The sequence below is a fragment of the Sturnus vulgaris genome, chromosome W (assembly GCF_052056855.1).
Source record: "Sturnus vulgaris isolate bStuVul1 chromosome W, bStuVul1.hap1, whole genome shotgun sequence".
Taxonomy (NCBI): Eukaryota; Metazoa; Chordata; class Aves; order Passeriformes; family Sturnidae; genus Sturnus; species Sturnus vulgaris.
In genome coordinates, this window is record NC_142282.1 from 32,537,724 (window position 1) to 32,558,092 (window position 20,369).

Genomic DNA, 20,369 nt, shown 5'->3' on the forward strand with positions numbered 1-20,369 from the left:
AAACCTGGGATGCCTTCTCCAACAATGCTTCCCAGAGATTGGCAATTGGCTGTTCTAGACATCAAGGACTGTTTCTTCCACATTCCCCTACACCCAGAACATGCCCCACGGTTCGCCTTCTCGGTTCCTACCATCAATCGAGAGGCCCCAATGAAGCGCTACCACTGGAAGGTTTTGCCCCAGGGATTAAAATGTAGTCCCTCCATCTGCCAGTGGCATGTGGCCTCATTGCTGTCCCAGGTGCGTGCCCAGAGAGGGGAGGCCATCATCCTGCATTACATGGATGATGTGCTTGTGTGTGCCCCCTATAACTCTCTACTCCAAGACACACTTGACCTAGTGGTTAAAGTTTTAACCTCTGCTGGATTTGAATTGCAGGAGGACAAAGTCCAAAGGATGCCACCTTGGAAGTACGTGGGCCTGGAAATTACTGCACGGACCATTGTTCCGCAGAAATTGGAAATTAATTGTAATCCAAAAACCTTAGCAGATCTCCATTCCCTGTGTGGGTCATTGAATTGGGTTAGGCCCTGTCTAGGCCTCACTTATGAGGACCTAGAACCTCTCTTCAATTTATTGAAGGGGGAGAGAGAGCTGCTTTCTCCCAGGGAACGGACCCCAGAGGCAAAGACAGCTATCGAAAAGGTACAAAAGACTTTAGGAGAAAGGCAAGCTCACCGTTACCAGCCCGAGCTGCCCTTCAAATTCATTGTCCTAGGAAAACTGCCACACTTACACGGGTTAATATTCCAATGGATCAAGGAGCAGAGAGAGTCACTCTTAATGATAGAGTGGGTCTTCCTCTCCCACCAAAGACCCAAAACTATCACTAAGGCACAAGAGTTAATAGCTCAGCTCATTCAGAAAGCAAGGATGAGACTGTATGAACTAGCTGTCTATGACTTCACATGTATTCACCTCCCTGTCAAACTGTCTGAGGAGGGGAGGAACTCTCCTGAAAGATTGACTAAAGAGATGTTTGAGCACTTGCTCCAGAGCAATGCCAGTCTCCACTTAGCCCTGGACAGCTATAGAGGACAAATATCAGTCCATGCCCCATCTCACAAGCTGTTCAATGAGGAATTCCACCTCATTCCTCGTGAGGAGTCGGAGACCACTCAAAGCTCTCACAGTGTTCATGGATGCATCTGGGGCGTCCCACAAGTCGGTGATGACTTGGAGAGATCCTCAAACTCAGCATGGGGAAGCTGAACTGGCAGCAGTCATGAGAGCCTTTGAGAAGTTCTCAGACCCAATCAGCTTGGTAACAGACTCAGCCTATGTAGCGGGGGTAGTGTCCAGGGCAGAGCAGGCAGTGCTCAGAGACATCGAGAATGAGCAGCTTTTCAGGTTGCTTTCCAAACTAATTTATTTGATTTCTCATAGAGAACATCTGTTCTATGTGATGCATGTGAGGTCACACACAGATTTGCCTGGTGAAATTGCAGAAGGGAACCGTCAGGCAGACTCCCTTGCAACCCCAGCAGAACAAGCACGCCTTCCTGACATCTTCCAACAGGCAAAGCTGAGCCACCAGCAGTATCACCAGAATACACCAGGTCTAATGCGCCAGTTCCAGCTAACACAGAGTCAGGCTCGAGCCATTGTGGCCACCTGTCCCAACTGTCAGCTGTACACCATGCCCTCAATGGGCATGGGGGTAAACCCCCGAGGTCTTGGCAGTTGTGAGGTATGGCAGACAGACATCACACACATTCCTAGTTTCGGTTGCCTCAAATATGTGCATGTTAGCATTGGCACGTATTCAGGCGCAGTCTATGCCTCTGCCCACGCAGGAGAAAGGGCAATGCACGCCAAACAACACCTAGTGCAGTATTGGGGATCCCTAGGGAAATGAAAACTGATCAGGGTGCAGCATATAAGTCCAAGGAGTTCCTGGAATTCTTCCAGCAGTGGGGAGTGGAACATAAAACTGGCACCTCTCACTCCCGCACAGGCCAAGGTGTAGTTGAGGGAGCCAATCAGATGCTCAAGCAGGTTTTGGCTAAACAGAGCAGTTCAACTGCATGGATGTCTCCACAGCAGAAGCTCTGCAAAGCCATGTTGACTCTTAATTTCCTGAATTGTTCATTTGAGAACGTGAGTCCACCTGTGGTACGTCACTTTAACAGTGGTAAACAGTTCAAGTTATCCCAACATCCTCCAGTTTTGATTAGGGACCCAGAAACCTGGGAAATCAAAGGTTCCTATGAGCTCGTTACCTGGGGACGTGGCTATGCGTGCGTATCCACTCCCTCAGGCCCTCGGTGGATTCCCCAAAAGTGGGTGAAACCGTATGTTCCCAAACATCCTGCTCCAGCTGAGGGGAATGAGGAGCAGGTGGCTGTGGCTTCAAAAAGAAGACGCCGCAGGAAAAAAGAAAAAGAAATCCTCCTAAAGGATGACATTCCGGCAGATAGAGACTTTTAACAGGTTTTATAATGTTTGACTTTCCTTCTAGAGAAAAGCTTCTCTTCTCTCAGTCCCGTCATGAACCCCATCCAAGCTGTCTTCCTCTTAACACTGAACAGTCTAGCAGCTGCATGGATCGTCCGTCAACCACGTCAGAACATTTGGGTGACCCTGGAACAGATGCTCCAACAAGAAAACGTATGTCTGTCCGCAGCAGCAACAGCAAACCCTATGTCCACCTGCCTGGTGGGAATCCCATTGAAGGCTGGAGAATATTCAGCCAGTTTTGAAACACAAATGTCCAATGAAATTCCTGAGTCACACACCATTTCATCACACAAAAATCATAGGCAGCAAGCTGGAGTAAGTAAAAATCCCATAGAGGAGTTGCTGCCAAGTTTGCCCAAAGCAGCTCAGGAACCCCAAGAATTAGAGCTGTTAGGTTCCTACCCAGCACAATATTGCATTCACTTTAGGATCTTCCCAAAACCTTCTAGCATAAAAGAAATCCACAACATAATGCAATATCGTGGGGATTTCTCTGCCAAAAGGTGGTGCAATACTCTAAGCCATATTGTTACCGTATGGACTAGAAATCCTGAATATTAGAATATAAAGTGTATAAACCATAATAGTAGTAGTAATGCTAAGGCTTGAAGACTGCAGTCCCCAGAGTAGGCCCTGGGAAACTAACTTAGGAATGTGCTGTGCTAAGAGCATGCAGAACCGTTAGTGATAAGGTTAAAGTATAAACATAAATAAAGTACTGGTGGTGGGCAGTGGCATAAGAGAGAGATTGAGGGGGAGAACACTATAGTCCTAAGGCAGTGGCGCCAGAGAGAGATTGAGGAGGAGAACACTATAGTCCTAAGATAAGCAACCATGTAAGATTTATGACGCCAAAATGCTATCTTCAAGGTGAATGTATCTACAGAAGAATGTGTACTTCTGCACATAAACCATTTGTAAAAAGGGTATAAAAAACCCTCTAAAAAGGGAACCAGTGGGATCCTGACTTAGGACGCGAGTCCGCAGGTCCCCGGGCCCTGAATAAAGCACCGCATAAACTGACACTCTGTTAGTTTGTGTTTTACTTGGGTTTTCGGGCAGCAATATTGCAGCTGATACCCCAACTTATTCAAGCCCCAAAAGCCTCCCAAAGGCATTGTTCTTAATTTGTGGGGACCGGGCGTGAGCAGGGATCCCTTCTCGGCTCTTAGGAGGGCCATGCACCTTCGGTCGATTGTCCCTGTTGGCACCCAATGAAACCTTAATAAACGATTGGACTCACAAATACAAATAGGGTAATAAAATCCAAAAAAGAAGTGCAGACAATTTGGACCCAAACTGTCATTCTGAAATTTTCCATTGGGCCAAGTCAAAAAGAATTGATGCATCCCTGTTTCTTCCGTGGGTTGCAGCAGCTAAAGCTCTAGGCGAATTGGGCCACCTAGAGTGTTGGGTAGTCAAACAGGCAAACTTAACATCCACCGCAATCAGCTCCCTCCTAGAAGACGAGGAAATTACCAGGCAGGCCAAACTACAAAATCGTGCTGCTATAGATTTTCTCTTGCTACTGCACGGACATGAGTGCCAGGAATTTGAAGGACTTTGCTGTATGGACCTGACCTTGAGAGCTCCTAACATCCATGCTGCTCTCGGAAACATGAACAACTTGATCGGACAAGTGAAGCAAGAATCTGAAGATTGGTTCAATGGACTGTTCAAAGGCTGGGGACTCACAGGGTGGTGGACATCTATAGTCAAAATAATTATGTTAATTTTTTTTATTCTTTTCCTTGTAATAATGGCGTTTGGGATCCTACGTCACTTAGTTTTCAAGGCCATTAATGGTCTCATTCTCTCTACCTCAGTAGTCAATCACATAGAAATGAAAATCTTCGAACAATCTAACCCTCCCACCAACTGCAAGTGGTGGGCAAAACCATAATTAGAATGAAACTAATATCCTTCTTTCAACTTTGTTAAACAAAAAACGGGGATATGTTGCATTTACTAGATGCATTGTAAATGGTACATTCCGTGACCCCTGCTATGCCCTGTAGCTTGGTCCCTCTCCCCTCCTGGCCATACAGGGCTGGCTGGGATCCAATTTCTCTCCGCCCCCCTTTTCAGACCCTAGAAAAGATCTGTGCCCCCTTACCTCTGTCTCTTTTTCTCTTGCTCCCTCTTTTCCTCGCTACCCACGAGAAATAAACCCTGTAACTTCATCAGGGAAAAGAGCCTCTTTTGTTATCTTACTTAAGTCCATGAGGCAAGGGCCCCGGGAGCCATCACCCTAACACCTGAGCTAGACCGGAGGAAGGGTGAAGAACTCCATTTTAGGGCCGAGAAAAAGCCTCAAAAGGCCTCCTGGGTATGTGAACAGTGCTGCTTCCTCTATGGCTTCAGAGCTGCTGCGAAGATCTTCAGGAAGGACAGCGGTATTGTACCAATTTTTAGATGATTTTTAAAGTTGCAAGTGCTTGGCTATCTTAAACTTCTGAGTTCCTAGAACTTTGAATGAGATCAAATCTATGAGTGAAGAGATGATGGTGCAGACCAAGTTCTGATTCCGGTGATCCAAGAATCTGCACTACTACTTTGACCTTCTGAATAAGGCATGGATGTGATGGTATGCACAGTAATACTGATGTGCTATGGTTTTTGAATGATAGCAGTCTTCCTTTGTCCCATTCCTAAACCGTGGGCAGTATTTGCCTTTACCTTGTTCAGTAGGGACATTATTCTATATTCTTACATGAAGTGAAAAGCACTCTTTTTCCATACCTTCAAACAACAGCATTAAAACAAGGCCTAAGTAGTACAACCAATGTTCAAAGATGCTCTACCTTTTAAGTTGACGATACAAAATTCATACATTGTTCTAATTTGATCTCAAGAAGAAAGGGTGTTCTACAAATACTCCTTCAGCTCTTCCTCACAGCTCACTGTTTTCCTTTTTTCTAAAATTGTATCCAGATCACTTTCATCATCTAAGGCCACATAAAAAAGCTAGTAAAAATGGTTTCGTAGATACTAAAATCTCCCCAACTATTTAGGATTCAAGGAAGTTAATTATGCACATATATTCTACACCCAGAAGAGAAAGCTACCTCAGCAAAACTCATGGCCTATGAAAATCTTCCTAGATAATGAACACCTCTGACACTGCCACCCCAAGTTGCTTGTTGAAACAATGAGAACTTCACATCCAATCAGACTCTAGACCTGCACAAGATCTCGTAATAGCAACTTGCAGCCACTTTCTACAGAAAGCAGCAGTGATCTCTATCACTGTTGCCATACGAAGAATAAGACAGGACTGTCCATTCAGCATCAATCAAGCAGGTAGCAAAAATGCACCTGACAGAATGAAACTGAAGAGTAGAAATTCCCATCTAAAAGTCAAAGATTACATTTTTAATTTTATAGCAGGTATTTTGAATTTCAGAGGGCTCTTTGCATTAAGAAGTCCTGTCTTTATAGCACACCCTTGTTTTTATGTTTCTACCTGTATTATGGCCATTTAGCCGTCTCCTTAAAATCACTCCAAAGAAAAACATTCAAGTGAACAAGTTCTTTCTAAACTGCTGGAAGGTGAAATGAATGAGTAAGAGGATATGTAACATGATAAAAGGCTGCCTGGAATTTTACGACTGGTATCCAACATGGCGTCTTCTATCTGGAGAGTAAAAAAAATCAGCCTCCAAGTAAACTGCTAAGAATGCGGATTATCAAAACTTCTGTTTATTCTGGCACCATAAAGCACCAAATCACATTCTATAATTTATCCCTTTAGAAACAACTGCCCGACTTTTTTATGTATAGAAAAGATTGGAAGACATTTGGGAGATCATTTCCAGCTATTCCTAAAGTCTGATCTTAAGCAGACCGGGCCATACGCCATATGTATTTCAGATAGAAATGATCATAAAAATACAATCTATTAATATTACAAATAATAAACACAAGAATTATGAACACTTTCACATGAAACTCTTCCACACCAAACTGTTTCTTTGGAGTGTTTTGTCACACTTTGGACCTCTTTCTAAGGTGACATCAGTAGCCTACCACAGAGAAGGCATTGCAGGTGGGAGCACAGGAAGAACAGACTAATCCCAAGGAGTGATGAAAATATATGTCATCAAATAAAAGAAACTTACATCTGTTGTGTTGTGTTGTTTAATATTAATATTCCTTCTGTGTTGATGGTTGGTCCCCGTTTCGTTCCCCTAAGTTAATTACGTAATGGTTTTTCCCTTTCCCACCTTTTCCCTAGTCAGTCATCCTAAACCCCTCCCCTTTATCTGGAACCTCCCCTGTCCCTCACCCTAAACCCTGTCCCACTGGATATCAATCGTTTGTAGCCCCTCCCTTTGTTCTAGAAGTTTCTCTGTCAAGCATTCCCTTTTGTATTCATGATTGGTTATATTGTATGTATCCCCACCCTCGGTTTGCCTTATTGGCTCAATGTACCCCTTTCCCCGCCTTCTGTACCTCCCTCCGTTAACCGTTATTGGCCCTCCCCTTGCTCCTCCCCCATACTTAAGCCTGTGTAGAACCCCTCAAACTGCCTTTTACGGTTCCCTCTCCCAACCTCCTGACCTGTTACCTCTTCCTTCAATAAATCCCTTCCCCCAGAACTATAAAAGGTCTCTCCTGTGCCTCTTTGTCCCTCCCTGATGACTCGCCCAGGCGTAGCTGTTGCTACGCCTCTTCTGCGGCTCCCAGAGTGGTGCCGGGGAGGGGCCACTCACCGATGTAGGCTTCCTGGAGCTAGCCCGGTAGCCCATGTGAGGCGGGCAGTGGGTGGAAGAAATGTCAGTTTGGCACTCACCGCGGGGCCACTTTGCCGGTGACCCCCGAAGAGCCTCTAAGATCTGAGGATCAGAGGCACTGGGCGTCGACTACCCCGATCAGAGCAGCCCAGGTTGGCAGCGCTCCCGGGGAGAAGCTGGCAAACCTTTGCGCCCGGAGGATCACTTTCGAGGGAGGGGCCTCCTGTTGCAGCTCTTGTTCAAGAGGCCTACGGAGCCGGTAAGTATCCCCCAATGGGGTGCAGGAGGGCTTACCATTAGGCGGGGTGGGGTGTGCAGCCCTAGGTGTGGGGGCCCGTAAAAACACCCCTTCCTTTTGTCCCTGAGGGTGGGGGACTCACTGGCCCTGGGACCTTTACTCTCAGTTGTTTCAGTTTTCCTTTGCTGCAGTGATAGAGTGAGTTCTGCAGTGTGGGTACGAGGCACACCATAATGGGCGCAAAGCTGTCCACACAGCAGAGGGAGATGTTTTTCCAAGTTGTGGGTACCCTGGAGGGAGGAAAAAAAAAGTTCTCACGGGGTTCATTAAAGAAGTTCATAAAATGGCTTGCTTCCCAATTCCCTGGGGTGTCAATCCAGCAAATGGAGTTGGTCCAATTTTGGGAACTAGTAGGACAAAGGCTCATGGCGTTGAGCAATCAGGACGACACCTCCGTGGATCGGCTTTTCAGTTTATACATTCAAATTCGTAGAGCTGTAAAAGAAAAGGTGGAGAGCGCGTGCCCTGCCCCGCCCTGCCAGGAGAGGGCGGGGAAGGGAAGCAAGCCATCCCGGGTTCCCCCATTTGTTCCCCCCTCTCCTAACCCTCGTTCCAATCCCTCTTCCCCTGCATCGGGGGATCCGAGACGGGCAGCTGGGCAACGATCGCAGACCAGCCCGGCCAGGGAGACCAGCCGCTGCTTGCCTGGCCCCTCTCGGTCCTCCCGATATCCTAGCCCAGGCAGCAAGGCGCCAGCAGTCAGGGAGCCTTCCCCTAATCCCTCTTCTCGCAGTTCCGTCTCTCCGAGTTGCGCCCGGAGTTCTACCCTGAAACCTGCTTTAAAGAGTTGTAAAGTTTGTAAATGTACCTCGAAACCCTCCCCCGCTCCTCCCCCAGGCTCTACCCCAAAAACCCCAAAATGACTCAGGTTCCAGTCATCCCCCCCGGAGCCACAAAATAGCCTCCTGGACTCCGGCGCACAAGATGGCGCTGGCCACGTGGCGTGGCCGGTCCCTTGTGCTCTGGCTCCTTTTTCTTCCCAGAATCCCTTCCTCATTGATCCGTACCCTCCTCTTACTATGGCTCCGCCCGCTACACCGTGTCCCAACCCCTTTCTGTTCCCGCTTCCTTCCCCAAGTCCTGCCCCTGTCTCCTCCCACGGGAGGGGTGTTCCTCCTCCCCAGGCTCCTCCTCCTCCTCCTCCTACTAAAACTCCTCCTCTTACTCCACCCCCAGAGAGGCGGCCCCCGAGCTCAACAGGTCCCACCCATCACCATGAATGTTGCCAGTGTTCTGGCTCCTCCTCGGTAAGCGGTCCTGCCCCTCCGCTTCCGACTTCCGATTCCCACGCCCCTCCTTCCGGTTCCCACGCTCCGGAAGACGGAAGTGACAGGCCAGGGGATCGGAACCCGGAACCGGAGACCACACTCATTGCCGCTCCGGTTTTTTATTCTTGACAAAGGGGTATTCCAAATTGGCGGCCATTTGAATACTCCCTTAGAAAGGAGTTCTGTAGGGCACAGAAGGAGTTCGGGAGAAAGAGTGAATATTTTAAAGGCTCTTTGGAAGCTACTTTCTCCTCCAATATCTTGGTCCCTAGCGACTTGAAAGGATTGTTTAAATGTCTCCTCCTATCAATTGAGTACAGATTGTGGGAGGACACATGGAAAAGGATGCTAGGGGAACTCCTGCCTGAGCTCTTACAGACCCCCAAGTGCGCCATTGACGCAGACAAAAAACCGATCAAGATGGATCATTTGTGAGGCGAAGGGCAGTGGTCCCAGGCAGAAGCACAGGCAGAAATAATTCCAAAGCCTGTGATTTTAAAAATTCAAGCTGCTGCCGAGAAGCCATTCATGGTGATGCCGACCACCGAGCCCCGTGTCCACTATGCCTCCATCAAACAGGGGCCAGCGGAACCTATAATTGAGTTCGTGGAGAGGCTAAAGATAGAAATTAAAAAGCAAGTGAAAAACCAGGACACCCTAGAAGAACTAATGATGTAAATGATAAAGTTAAACGCTAACGATGCATGTAAACAGGTTATAACACCTCTACCTCTCTACCCTGAGCCATCTCTCCAGCTTATAGTGGAGGCCTGTGTCAAGCGCGCAGTTGTGCCAGTGCCACCTATTCCCACCAGAGGAGGAGTGAAGATGGCGGCGATGACTGCAGCTGCAAAGACTTTCCCTGTGCGCTGCTTCCTCTGCAACCAGCTTGGTCACATCGCGTGCATGTGCCCTCTTAAAAATAAAATCTATAACGGGCAGGGGCAGGGGGAGGTGGGAGGAAACACACAAGCAAAATAAAACTAATGGGGGAGCTCGACCCCGCCTCGGGTGAAAACAAAAATGAGGCGGGCCGGGGGGGGAACCTTGAGGTGGGGCAATACTAGTACCGGATATGACATTCCCACCGGATCCGACATTTACCAAACACGACGAATAGCTCCAGGGTGGACTCCTTGACTTCCCCTGAGCTTGGCCCTGACAGATAACACTTATTTTGAAACACAGGACTGGCAGTTGGTGTCAGTGAAGCCCACATCACCGGGTTTGTTTGCCGGACTCGACTGCACGTATGTCGTGCTTGGGGATACAAAGTGTACCCCTCCAGAGATTGAAATCGTGCCACAGAGGCAGCTTTTGTGCCCGGACCGTTTCTCTCTCCTGGCACGGTGCATCCAGCCACCATACTTCCTGCCAAAGGAACAACTAGTAGCGCAGGCGATTCCGGTGCCCAACACCATCATGGCGAAACCGGCTAATCCCTGCGTCTATTGCATTGGTGAGGATAAACTAACCATTGGATGTGGACTCCGTCAGGGTGAAGACTACTTTTACCTCGACGGACTCTTTGATACAGGAGCAGATGTGACAATTATACCAACCGAGAATTGGCCGTCACACTGGGAGTTGCAACCCGTGGCTGGCAGAATACAAGGAGTCAGGGGGGCCCAATTGGCTCGGCAGTCAAAAAGCGTAATTAAAATTGAGGGACCTGAAGGGCAGGTGGCTAATGTCCGCCCTTTTGTTATGGAGTATAAAGCTCCCCTGGGGGGCAGAGATGCCATGTCGCAATGGGGTGTTTGTATTGAGATCCCGAAAACCCCGCGGGATTTTTCTTAGCGGTCACTGTGGAGCGCCCTGTCCAGAAACTGAATTGGCTATCTGATGAACCAGTATGGATAGATCAGTGGTCGCTTGACAAACAGAAATTGCAGGCGCTCAACGAAATCGTGGAGGAGCAGTTAGCCAAAGGTAACATCGAGCAAACCTGGAGCCCTTGGAATTCTCCGGTCTTTGTCATCAAAAAGCCGGGGAAGGACAAGTGGCAGCTCCTTCACGACCTTCGTGAAATAAATAAAAAGATAGAAGACATGGGGTCTCTGCAACCAGGTATGCCCTCACCTTCAATGCTGCCGCAAAATTGGAATCTGGCAGTCCTAAATATCAAGGATTGTTTTTTCCACATTCCCCTCGACCCCAACGATGCACCACGGTTTGCCTTCTTGGTTCCATCCATCAACCGGGAAGCCCCAATGAGGCGCTTCCATTGGCGGGCACTGCCTCAGGGCATGAATAACAGCCCCAGTATCGGTCAATAGTACATGGCCTTATTGCTGTCTCCTGTCCGTGCCAAGGCAGGGGAGGCCGTCATCCTGCACTATATGGATGACGTGTTAATTTGTGCCCCCACGGACGACATACTGCAGTATGTCCTTGACCTTGTCATCGAGGTTTTGATCTCTGCAGGGTTTGAGCTCCAGAAGGAGAAAGTTCAAAGGATGCCCCCGTGGAAATATCTCGGGCTCCAAATTACCAGCAGGACTATTGTCCCACAGAAATTGGCAATTAACACCAAGACAAAAACCCTTGCGGATTTCCACCAGCTGTGTGGGTCATTGAATTGGGTCAGACCCTGGCAAGGATCGACCACCGAGGACCTAGCTCGCCTTTTCAATTTATTGAAAGGGGGAGATGAGTTACTTTCTCCTAGGGTGCTGACCCCAGATGTGAGGGCTGCTCTGGAAAAGGTAGAGAAGGCGATGGGGACGAGACAAGCCCATCGCTACCTGCCGGACCTGCAATTTGAGATTATTATCCTGGGACGGCTGCCACACCTCCACGGCTTCATTTACCAGTGGGACCAGGACCAGATGGACCCCCTCTTGATTATAGAGTGGGTGTTTCTCAGTCATTAGAGGTCCAAAACTATCACCAGGCCACAGGAGCTGATGGCGCAGCTGATCATGAAGGCCAGGGCCCGTTTGCGAGAGCTGGCGGGTTGCGATTTTGCATTCATCCGAGTACCACTTGCCTTATCATCAGGAAAGCTGACTAAGGAGGTTTTGGAGCATTTGCTCCCAGAGAATGAGACTCTTCTCTTTGCCCTTGATAGCTACACAGGACAAACATCTGTCCACCACCAAAGTCATAAATTATTTAATTCAAATTTCAATCAGGTCCTGAAAGAAAAGTTGAGCCGTGTGCCGCTCAAAGCTCTAACTGTTTTTACAGACGCATCTGGGGCTTCGCACAAGTCAGTCATGACTTGGAAGAACCCCCAGACTCAGCAGTGGGAGGCAGATGTTAAGGTTGTTGAGGGTTCCCCTCTAATTGCTGAGTTAGATGCAGTCGTTAGAGCTTACGAGAGGTTCTCAGAGCCACTTAATTTGGTTACAGCTTCGGCCTATGTAGCGGGTGTGGTGTCAAGGGCAGAGAACGCTGTTTTGAAAGAAGTCTCTAATCTGAACCTCCACAGTCTGCTCTCGAAGCTGATATATGCTGTCTCCCACCGAGAGCATCCGTACTTCGTGATGCACCTAAGATCGCACACAGACCTGCCAGGCTTTATCACCGAGGGTAACCAGAGAGCGGACACCCTGGCCGCACCAGCTGATATGGCCAGGATTCCTGATATTTACCAACAGGCAAAGCTGAGCCATCAGAAATTCCATCAGAATGCGCCTGGCTTGGTATGGCAATTCCAACTAAGCCGTGACCAGGCCAAGGGCATTGTAGCCACATGTCCCCAGTGCCAGAAGCCTGGGGTGCCAACCCTGAGCTCTGGCATCAATCCTAGAGGCCTGGAGAGCTGTGAGTTATGGCAGATTGATGTCACCCAAGTTCTGTAGTTCGGCAGGTTGAAATATGTACATGTGAGTGTGGACACCATTTCCGGGGCAGTCTTTGCTTCTGACCACACAGGGGAGAAGGCCAAGGACATACAGAAACACCTTGTACAGGCCTTCTCTGTGTTGGGGATCCCAAGGGAATTGAAATCGGACAATGGCCCAGCATATGCTTCCACGGCCTTCCGGGAGTTCCCGCAGAGGTGGGGAATCAAACATAAGACTGGCATCCCGTTATTCCCCCGCAGGTCAGGGCATGGTTGAGCACACCCACCAAACGCTCAAACGGGTCCTGGAGCAGCAACAGGGCGATACTCAATTCGATACACCTCACACTAAATTGCATAAAGCCCTTTTTACCATCAACTTTCTTAACTGCTCCTTCGAAGTGTTGAATCCTCCCATTGTGAGGCACTTTGCGAATTCTTCATCATTACGGTTGAGAAAACACCCTCCCGTGATGGTGAAGAACCCGGAGCCTGGTAAAACGGAGGGCCCACATGAGTTAGTCACCTGGGGTCCTGGGTACGCTTGCGTATCCACGCCCTTTGGTTTGAGGCGGGTCCCTCAAAGGTGGGTCCGGCCCTATACTGCCAGTCAGGGACATCTGTCAGGGCCAACCTCCGGAGATGTCAAATATGCAGCGCTTCGTTGTCGCCGGCGCCCCTCCCTGGAACACCAAGGGTCCCCCAGAGGGCGGGACAGCCCCTTCTCCAAGTTGTTTCCTCCCCCTGAAGTTCAGGACCTATTTGAGTAACCCATTCCCTTTTCCTGTTCTGTTTTAGTCAGCCACCCGGAGCCCCAGGATGTGGTACGCCCTTGTCATCTGGGCGTGCCTCTGCCAGTCTTCGGTGGAGTGGATAGTCCCGCAGCCGAGGAAGAATGTGTGGGTCACCCTGGCCCAGGACATGCAGCAGGACCATCTCTGCTTATCAACTGCGGCAACAGGGAACCCACTTTCAACCTGCATGGTGGGGATCCCATTTCAGCCCGACGAATATCCCAAGACAATCATCAATATGCGGGATGATTTTAACCCCCAGTGGTGGCACCCCTCCTATGCCTCCTATCCTATGACCAACCCCCTCTGGGTGTGGCTGGAGTGGTCTAAAGACCTTCCCAAAGCACCCAAGGAACCTCAGGAATTAGAGTTACTTGGTTCAGCCCCATCCCCTTTTTGTGTTCAGAATCATTATAGATGGTCCAACCCCGAATCATACCTAAAGGTTATCCAACCCAACCTTGACTACAGAGCTGCCACGTGGTGCAACGCCACCGCCCAGATTGAGGGGACCCCTGTAGACCAACCTCGCCAGATAGGTAAGGGGGTCTTCTTGATCTGTGGCGACCGGGCGTGGGCAGGCATCCCCTCTCGCCTGATAGGAGGTCTGTGCACCCTTGGATGACTGACCCTGTTTTCGCCTAACCGTACCCAAATTTCGAATTGGAAATCTAAAAGCACGAAATCGGCAATCCAAAAGAGACAAGCTCATAATTTGGACGAAAATTGCAGTGCAGATGTTTTTCATTGGTCTAAGTCCAAAAGAGTTGCTGTCTCCATCTTTTTACCGTGGGTGGTAGCGGCTAAAGCCCTAGGTGAATTGGGCAGCCTAGAGTGCTGGGTAGCGAAACAGGCAAACCTTACGTCAGTGGCCTTAAGCGACCTTCTAGCAGATGAGGAAATTACCAGGCAGGCGACCCTACAAAATCGGGCAGCAATAGATCTCCTGTTGCTTGCGCATGGCCACGGCTACGAGGACTTCAAAGGCCTCTGCTGTCTCAACTTGTCATCTCGGAGCAGCAGTGTCCACTCCAAGATACAGCAAATACAAGGTCTTGTCACGAACATCAAGGAGGAATCCGAAGACTGGCTGAGAAACATCTTTAAAGGCTGGGGACTTTTGGGTTGGCTGGCTTCAGTTGTCAAAACCATTATTTCTATTGTCCTTGTTATTATTCTCGTTTGTATTGCTATCCCCATTTTTAAGACCTTAGTTGTCCGCAGCATCTCCCCATCACCACAAGTTAACCGCGCAGAGGTGGGGCCTATCCTGGATTAGGATGTTGAAGATCCCCCAAATGGTGAAGACATGAAAGCAGTTGAAGAAGAGAAGGATGGGCTCACCTCTGGCGAAGACTTTGAAAATGACACTTCTGTTTAAAAAGAAAGGGGGAGATGTAGTGTTGCGTTGTTTAATGTTAATTTTCCTTCTGTGTTGATGGTTGGTCCCAGTTTCTTTCCCCAAAGTTAAGTGCATAATGGTTTTTCCCTTTCCCGCCCTTGTCCTAGTCAGTCATCCTAAACCCCTCCCCTTTATCTGGAACCTTCCCTGTCCCTCACCCTAAACCCTGCCCCACTGGATGTCAATCCTTTGTAGCCCCTCCCTTTGTTCTAGAAGTTTCTGTGTCAAGCATTCCCTTTTGTATTCATGATTGGTTATATTGTATGTATCCCCACCCTCAGTTTACCTTATTGGCTCAATGTACCCCTTTCCCCGCCTTCTGTACCTCCCCCGGTTAACCGTTATTGGCCCTCCCCTTGCTCCTCCCCCATACTTAAGCCTGTGTAGAACCCCTCAAACTGCCTTTTGCGGTTCCCCCTCCCAACCTCCAGACTTGTTACCTTTTCCTTCAATAAATCCCTTCCCCCCCGAAGCGTAAAAGGTCTCTCCTGCGCCTCTTTGTCCCTCCCTGACGACTCGCCCCGGCGTAGCTGTTGCTATAGCTCTTCTGCGGCTCCCAGAGTGGTGCCGGAGAGGGGCCACTCACCGACGCAGGCTTCCCGGAGCTAGCCGGTAGCCCAGGTGAGGTAGGCAGTGGGTGGAAGAAACGTCATACATTCACGCGCTCCACTTCTTCTTCAAGCCTACATTTTAGTTTCTCAGTCATCTGAAGCATGTTGAAGCGCACAACTTCAGCATCTCCTGCTGTGCAAATGTTCATATCCAACAGGGTCATCTGATGGAAAAGAAGAACAAATTATTGACATGCACAGAAGAAATACTGTGTGGCTTTCAGAGAGCCTGGCTAAACGTAGTGTTTCTTTTCTTGTGATGGACAGAGATAGATTCCGCCTTTTACATGCCATATTAGATTAGTAAACAATACCATCTGGTTGGACACAAAGGGAGAAATTGAGGCAGAGGTGGAATTTCTTTCCCAAGATAAGACAGATGTAGCACAAGGGCTGAGGCTCCTTGCATCTTCCACATTCCCGCAGGACAGCACTCCCTTCATTACCGGCATTTGTTACGGCTTTTCCACATTTCAAGTACAAATACCAACTGCTACTGTGAAACCAAACGGATGGCTTACTTTCTGAAGAGAGTAAGGCGGAGGTTAAAAAGGAATTCCACTTGTTATCTCAATATTTGGGGCATCCTCAGATGCATTTTACTCAAATGACACATTGGACCACGGCTATCAAAGCCAAAAGCTGTGACACTCAACTTGCACATCGGCCCTTTCTCCTGACATTTGCCCTCGACCAGCTCATACTGGATGCTCATTTTCTCCACTCACTCCACATTAGGGCTGTCTGAATGATATGGAACAGACCACAGTCAAAATTCCCATCTTTCATAGTTCAGTGTGACATGGAAACATGACAGAGGCCATGTGCTGAATCTCAGCACACGGAACAGATCCCAGCAGTGCCTACAGACCTTTGCCTACAGACACCAGACACTACCAGCCAAAGAAATCAAGACATTTTCATACACAGCTCTTTATCATTATGCTTCAAAGTAGCAAGGTACTTCCAATCGCTACCAACTTCTTTGCTACCATACAGGCTACAAACATCCCAACAGGATGTGCTCTGGAGCAAGAGAAGGCAGACACAGAGAGGGAAGGCATGCTGCAAGGACACAGAGAAAGGAAGTATCTCCAATACTTCCCCTCTTCTTCTCACACTTCCCCTCTTCTTCTCCAAGAGTTAAAAAGGAGTATTTTTGTATGATTGAGAAGGGATCCATGTCAAAATTAACTTTTGATTTCCCCCAGATTCATTCTAACCAAGCCAGTTCCTGCTACATCTCACCATGCACAGGTGTTTGTACTGGCCAAAGGAAAGCCATGCCACAGGCAGCTTCTTTGGCTCTTACTGCCGCATCCAAGCAACTGAGAAGGTATGTGGGAACACACGGAACAAAGAATAGAGCAAACATGTACTCTGAATGCAACTGTCTGCCTGTGATAGGTTGACTTAGGAAGAAGAAACTCAGAAGAGATTCTTCCTAAGGGAATTTCCTCTGTGGGGGTTGGGATACCTGCAACAGCCAATTAGAGAAAGTTAGTTCTCTCCGTGAACACACATTTTGAGGAAGGTAATCCGGAACTGACTCTCTTGGTCTTTCTGGCGGCTGGGCAGGTAACATCATCCCGAGCTTCCCCCTTCCCCATGCGGGGGGGGGAGGCTCGGGAGGCCGCTTGGGCCCCGTTTGCCAACGAGGGGAACCCGATGGCCGGGGGGAGAAAAAGTTGTGTGATAAGACCTTCACGGCTTCCTCCTCCACGGGCCCGCGGCTCTGGCGTGGGGGGAGGCCGACTCTTGCTGCTGCCGGACGGGCCGGGCCTGCCTGGGTGGCCATGAGCAGTGTGGGGCTGCTGCCCAGTCCCAGAAAGGCTGATTAACACCTCAGCTGCCCTCCCCAGCACGGCCTGAGCCTGGCCCAACTCTTGCAGTTGTGTTAAACTTTAACTCTTTAGTGTTCAGATAAGATTTGCAAAGCCTCCAGCCTTTTCTTTGAATATGAAAGGGAATAAGAAGATTTCTGAAGTCAGTGATGTAAGAGCTAAGTTTTTAAGATGGAAGGAGAATGAGAAGATGCTGTAATGGCTGAAAATCTTTTTATGAAATTGTAGGAATCAACTTATGTACTGAATATTCCTATAAACCATGGAAAGAGACATGGGGGGATGGAAATGTTCCATTTAATAGATGATTTGACTAAAAAGCACCTGTGTTGAGAATTTCTGCCCTGAGAAAAAGAAGGGAATTTTAGTTTTCTGAAGATGAAGCCTGAGCAGAGAGAAAGGAGACAGAGAGTATCTTTGCGGTTGAACATTTCATTCTTAAAAGTAATACCCCACGGGACACACATGGCCCACATGTAAAACTTTGGGACGGCTGTAGAGTTGGGAGGAGCGTCACGGTTGCAGTTTCCTGGGCGGATGCAAATCGTGAAAGATAAAACCACAAGAGAACTGTCTTTTTCCTTCTTGTGGGAAAAATCCCTACAACTTCAACAAGAAGAGGCTTCTCTCTCCAGAAGTGAACTGAGAAAGACTAAATTGGGCACTGACCGAAGTATTTGTTATATGTTTGTTATGTTGCTATGAAGATTGGGAGAGGGAGGGAAGGAGTGATCTAAAAAATCTTATTCTGAAATTTTTTTTTCCCCTCTCTTTTTGTTTGTGTAGTTAATAAATTTTCTTTTATACTCTCTCAAGTTTTAGGCCTGCCTGGCTCTTTTGCTCCTGGTTCTGTCTCACAACAGAAAAAAAAAAATTATTCAAATTGGGAATTCAATCTGAATACATTAATTTAGTGCGTTGGCCGGGAAAGTCAAAATTAAACCAAGACACTGCCTCATTGTTGCCCGGGAGAAAAGAAAATATTGCTTGAATTCAAGACTGTTCTTAGGATTTGCCAACCTACCTAGACTTTTGTTTCAATTCTCCAGAGTTCTGCACCATTTGTTTCCATCAGATTTGGCACGTGTTGGAGGCAACAAGGTGCTATCAAATTAGGAAAGAAGAGTCAGGTATCCTAAAATACAAACCATTCAGTAATTCAAATATAAAATTATGAATCAGAATATCCATTCTACTGGGCTTTCTTTTATTTACAGCCATCTTGGCAATGAAAATAAACCTGAGATTGTTGTTGTTCAAGGCCAACCGTTTACTGCCTGATAAGGAACTAACTGTCATCTACCTTGTTCCTACAAACACCATAAAAAACCTCCCTGTAAAGATCGTAATGCATTGCACCCACACCAATGTGTCTTGTGTTCAGGATGGATATTCAAACGTACCAACGTTCGATTTCTATCCAGACTCCTCTCTTAATTTATTACGCAAATGAAATCCCACGCCATGGAGAAAAAATGCCTTGACAAAAGCACCAACTTCTAGCTCTCCACCCATCTTTGCCCATTTCTACTATGTCTCAATATTTACTTCTGCATTCCTCCATTTTTAGAGCCTGGTCGCCAACTATTAAGTGTAGCTGGGGCACTGAAAATCAAGAATGCATTTTCTCCATTCAAAAGAGCTGTACAGAAATAGATGTACTCCCCGTCTTACCGCTGCATTTAGCAATCACACATTGACAGGAAGCAAAGTGCATTTTGTAGCCAAGTCCTTCATTAACTCCAGCAACAATTGTTTTCCTATATGCTATACCCCCTTTTGCCATACCCGATATATTGCAAAACCTTCAGTCTCTGTTCACTGAGTACCATCTGCTCCTTTACCAACTTTTCCATTTCCATATTCACAGTTGGGGGATTCTGTATTTCTTCACTTGCCATAAATTCTCTGCAGGATGGAAAGTAGATATGTAGAATGGAATCACATGATATATGTGATATCATGTGTGATATCACGTAGAAAGAAATAATGATCAAGTATTACTTTGATAGAAACCAAAAGTGAACACTAGCCACTTTGTGTTGCTCATTGTCCAAAAGAAGACTGCCAAATTTCTGACCTGAAACTCTGAACTCCACACTTCTTTTGCATGAGCTTCCAGTCCTTGACTCTCCCTTGCCATTTCAGTTGATGCCATTTTTCTTCCTCAAGCTCTGATTTCATTCGATTCAAGAGTAGCTTGGCAGTTGCCCTCTCATTATCCAGCAGTGCTCCCTTTATATTCTGTGTATTAAAAAATAAAACCAGAAGTAGAAGCAGCATACGACATGCAAAAACAAACAAAATATTGTCTCTTCAACAGAAAATGAGGGGAGAAAAGAACACAAATGATAATCAATACCCTGCCAAGTAGAAATTTCTTCTATATTTCAGTGATTGATAGGCAGAAAAAATGAATTTCATTTGGGGAAAGAAAGATATTCTAGGAATATTCAGACTGCTATCTTGCCCCAGGTAAAACATTTACCATGGCCTTAGCGTTAATGAGCTTGTGAACATCAGCTGCCAAGAGGAAGGACATTTCCTCCAGTTTCACAGAATACTTGGTCAGTACATCTGCTATCTGTGCAATAAAAGAATACAGAAAAGCAACAACAATGAAAAGTAGAACTCAAATATCAATTTCCCAAGTTAAAATCTACATGAACAAGACAATTTTTCCATTCAAGTGAATTCGATTTAATTAATTCATTAACTACATAAGTATCATTCTCACGTTCAAGAATAGAATTCAAAGAATCAACGTTGCTTCTTCTGAGGCATTGAAGCCTGAGTAGATGCCAACGTCAAATTTATTAGGACGGCATGAAAGCAATACCTGGTACATTTAGTACATGTAAACTACAAAGACATCTAGAACAGCTCTAAAAGATGAACAAACGCATTAACTTTGAAGGAGACGCTAGCAAGAAATGTGGAAATAGGCTTTATCTGTCCAGTGCTTTTCCCAAAAGCTTGGGCACTCCTTGGCGTCAGTGGGAGTCTCTGTCTCATTATTCAGCAGCCTGCTTAGGGTAAAAAAGGATGCATGCAATCACTTCATTCCTGTTCATGACATAAACTTACTGCATCATCATGGAAGCCATTTACTTGGAAATATAGCCTAAAACATAGGTGTCAGACTGGGTACATATCTAGATTG

At 47.3% G+C, this 20,369-nt stretch overlaps 1 long non-coding RNA gene across 1 annotated transcript in view; it reads right to left on the reverse strand.

Annotated features, from left to right (window-relative positions):
• LOC148220100 (uncharacterized) overlaps positions 1-19,331 on the reverse strand; it is a 42,328-nt gene extending 22,997 nt beyond the window's left edge. Inside the window, exons 1-2 of the long non-coding RNA XR_015798912.1 lie at positions 19,287-19,331; positions 18,995-19,114 (exon numbers count right to left, since the gene is read on the reverse strand). This is a non-coding gene — a long non-coding RNA (uncharacterized LOC148220100). The remainder of the gene's footprint in view (positions 1-18,994; positions 19,115-19,286) is intronic.
• Between the last annotated feature and the right edge of the window lie 1,038 nt (positions 19,332-20,369).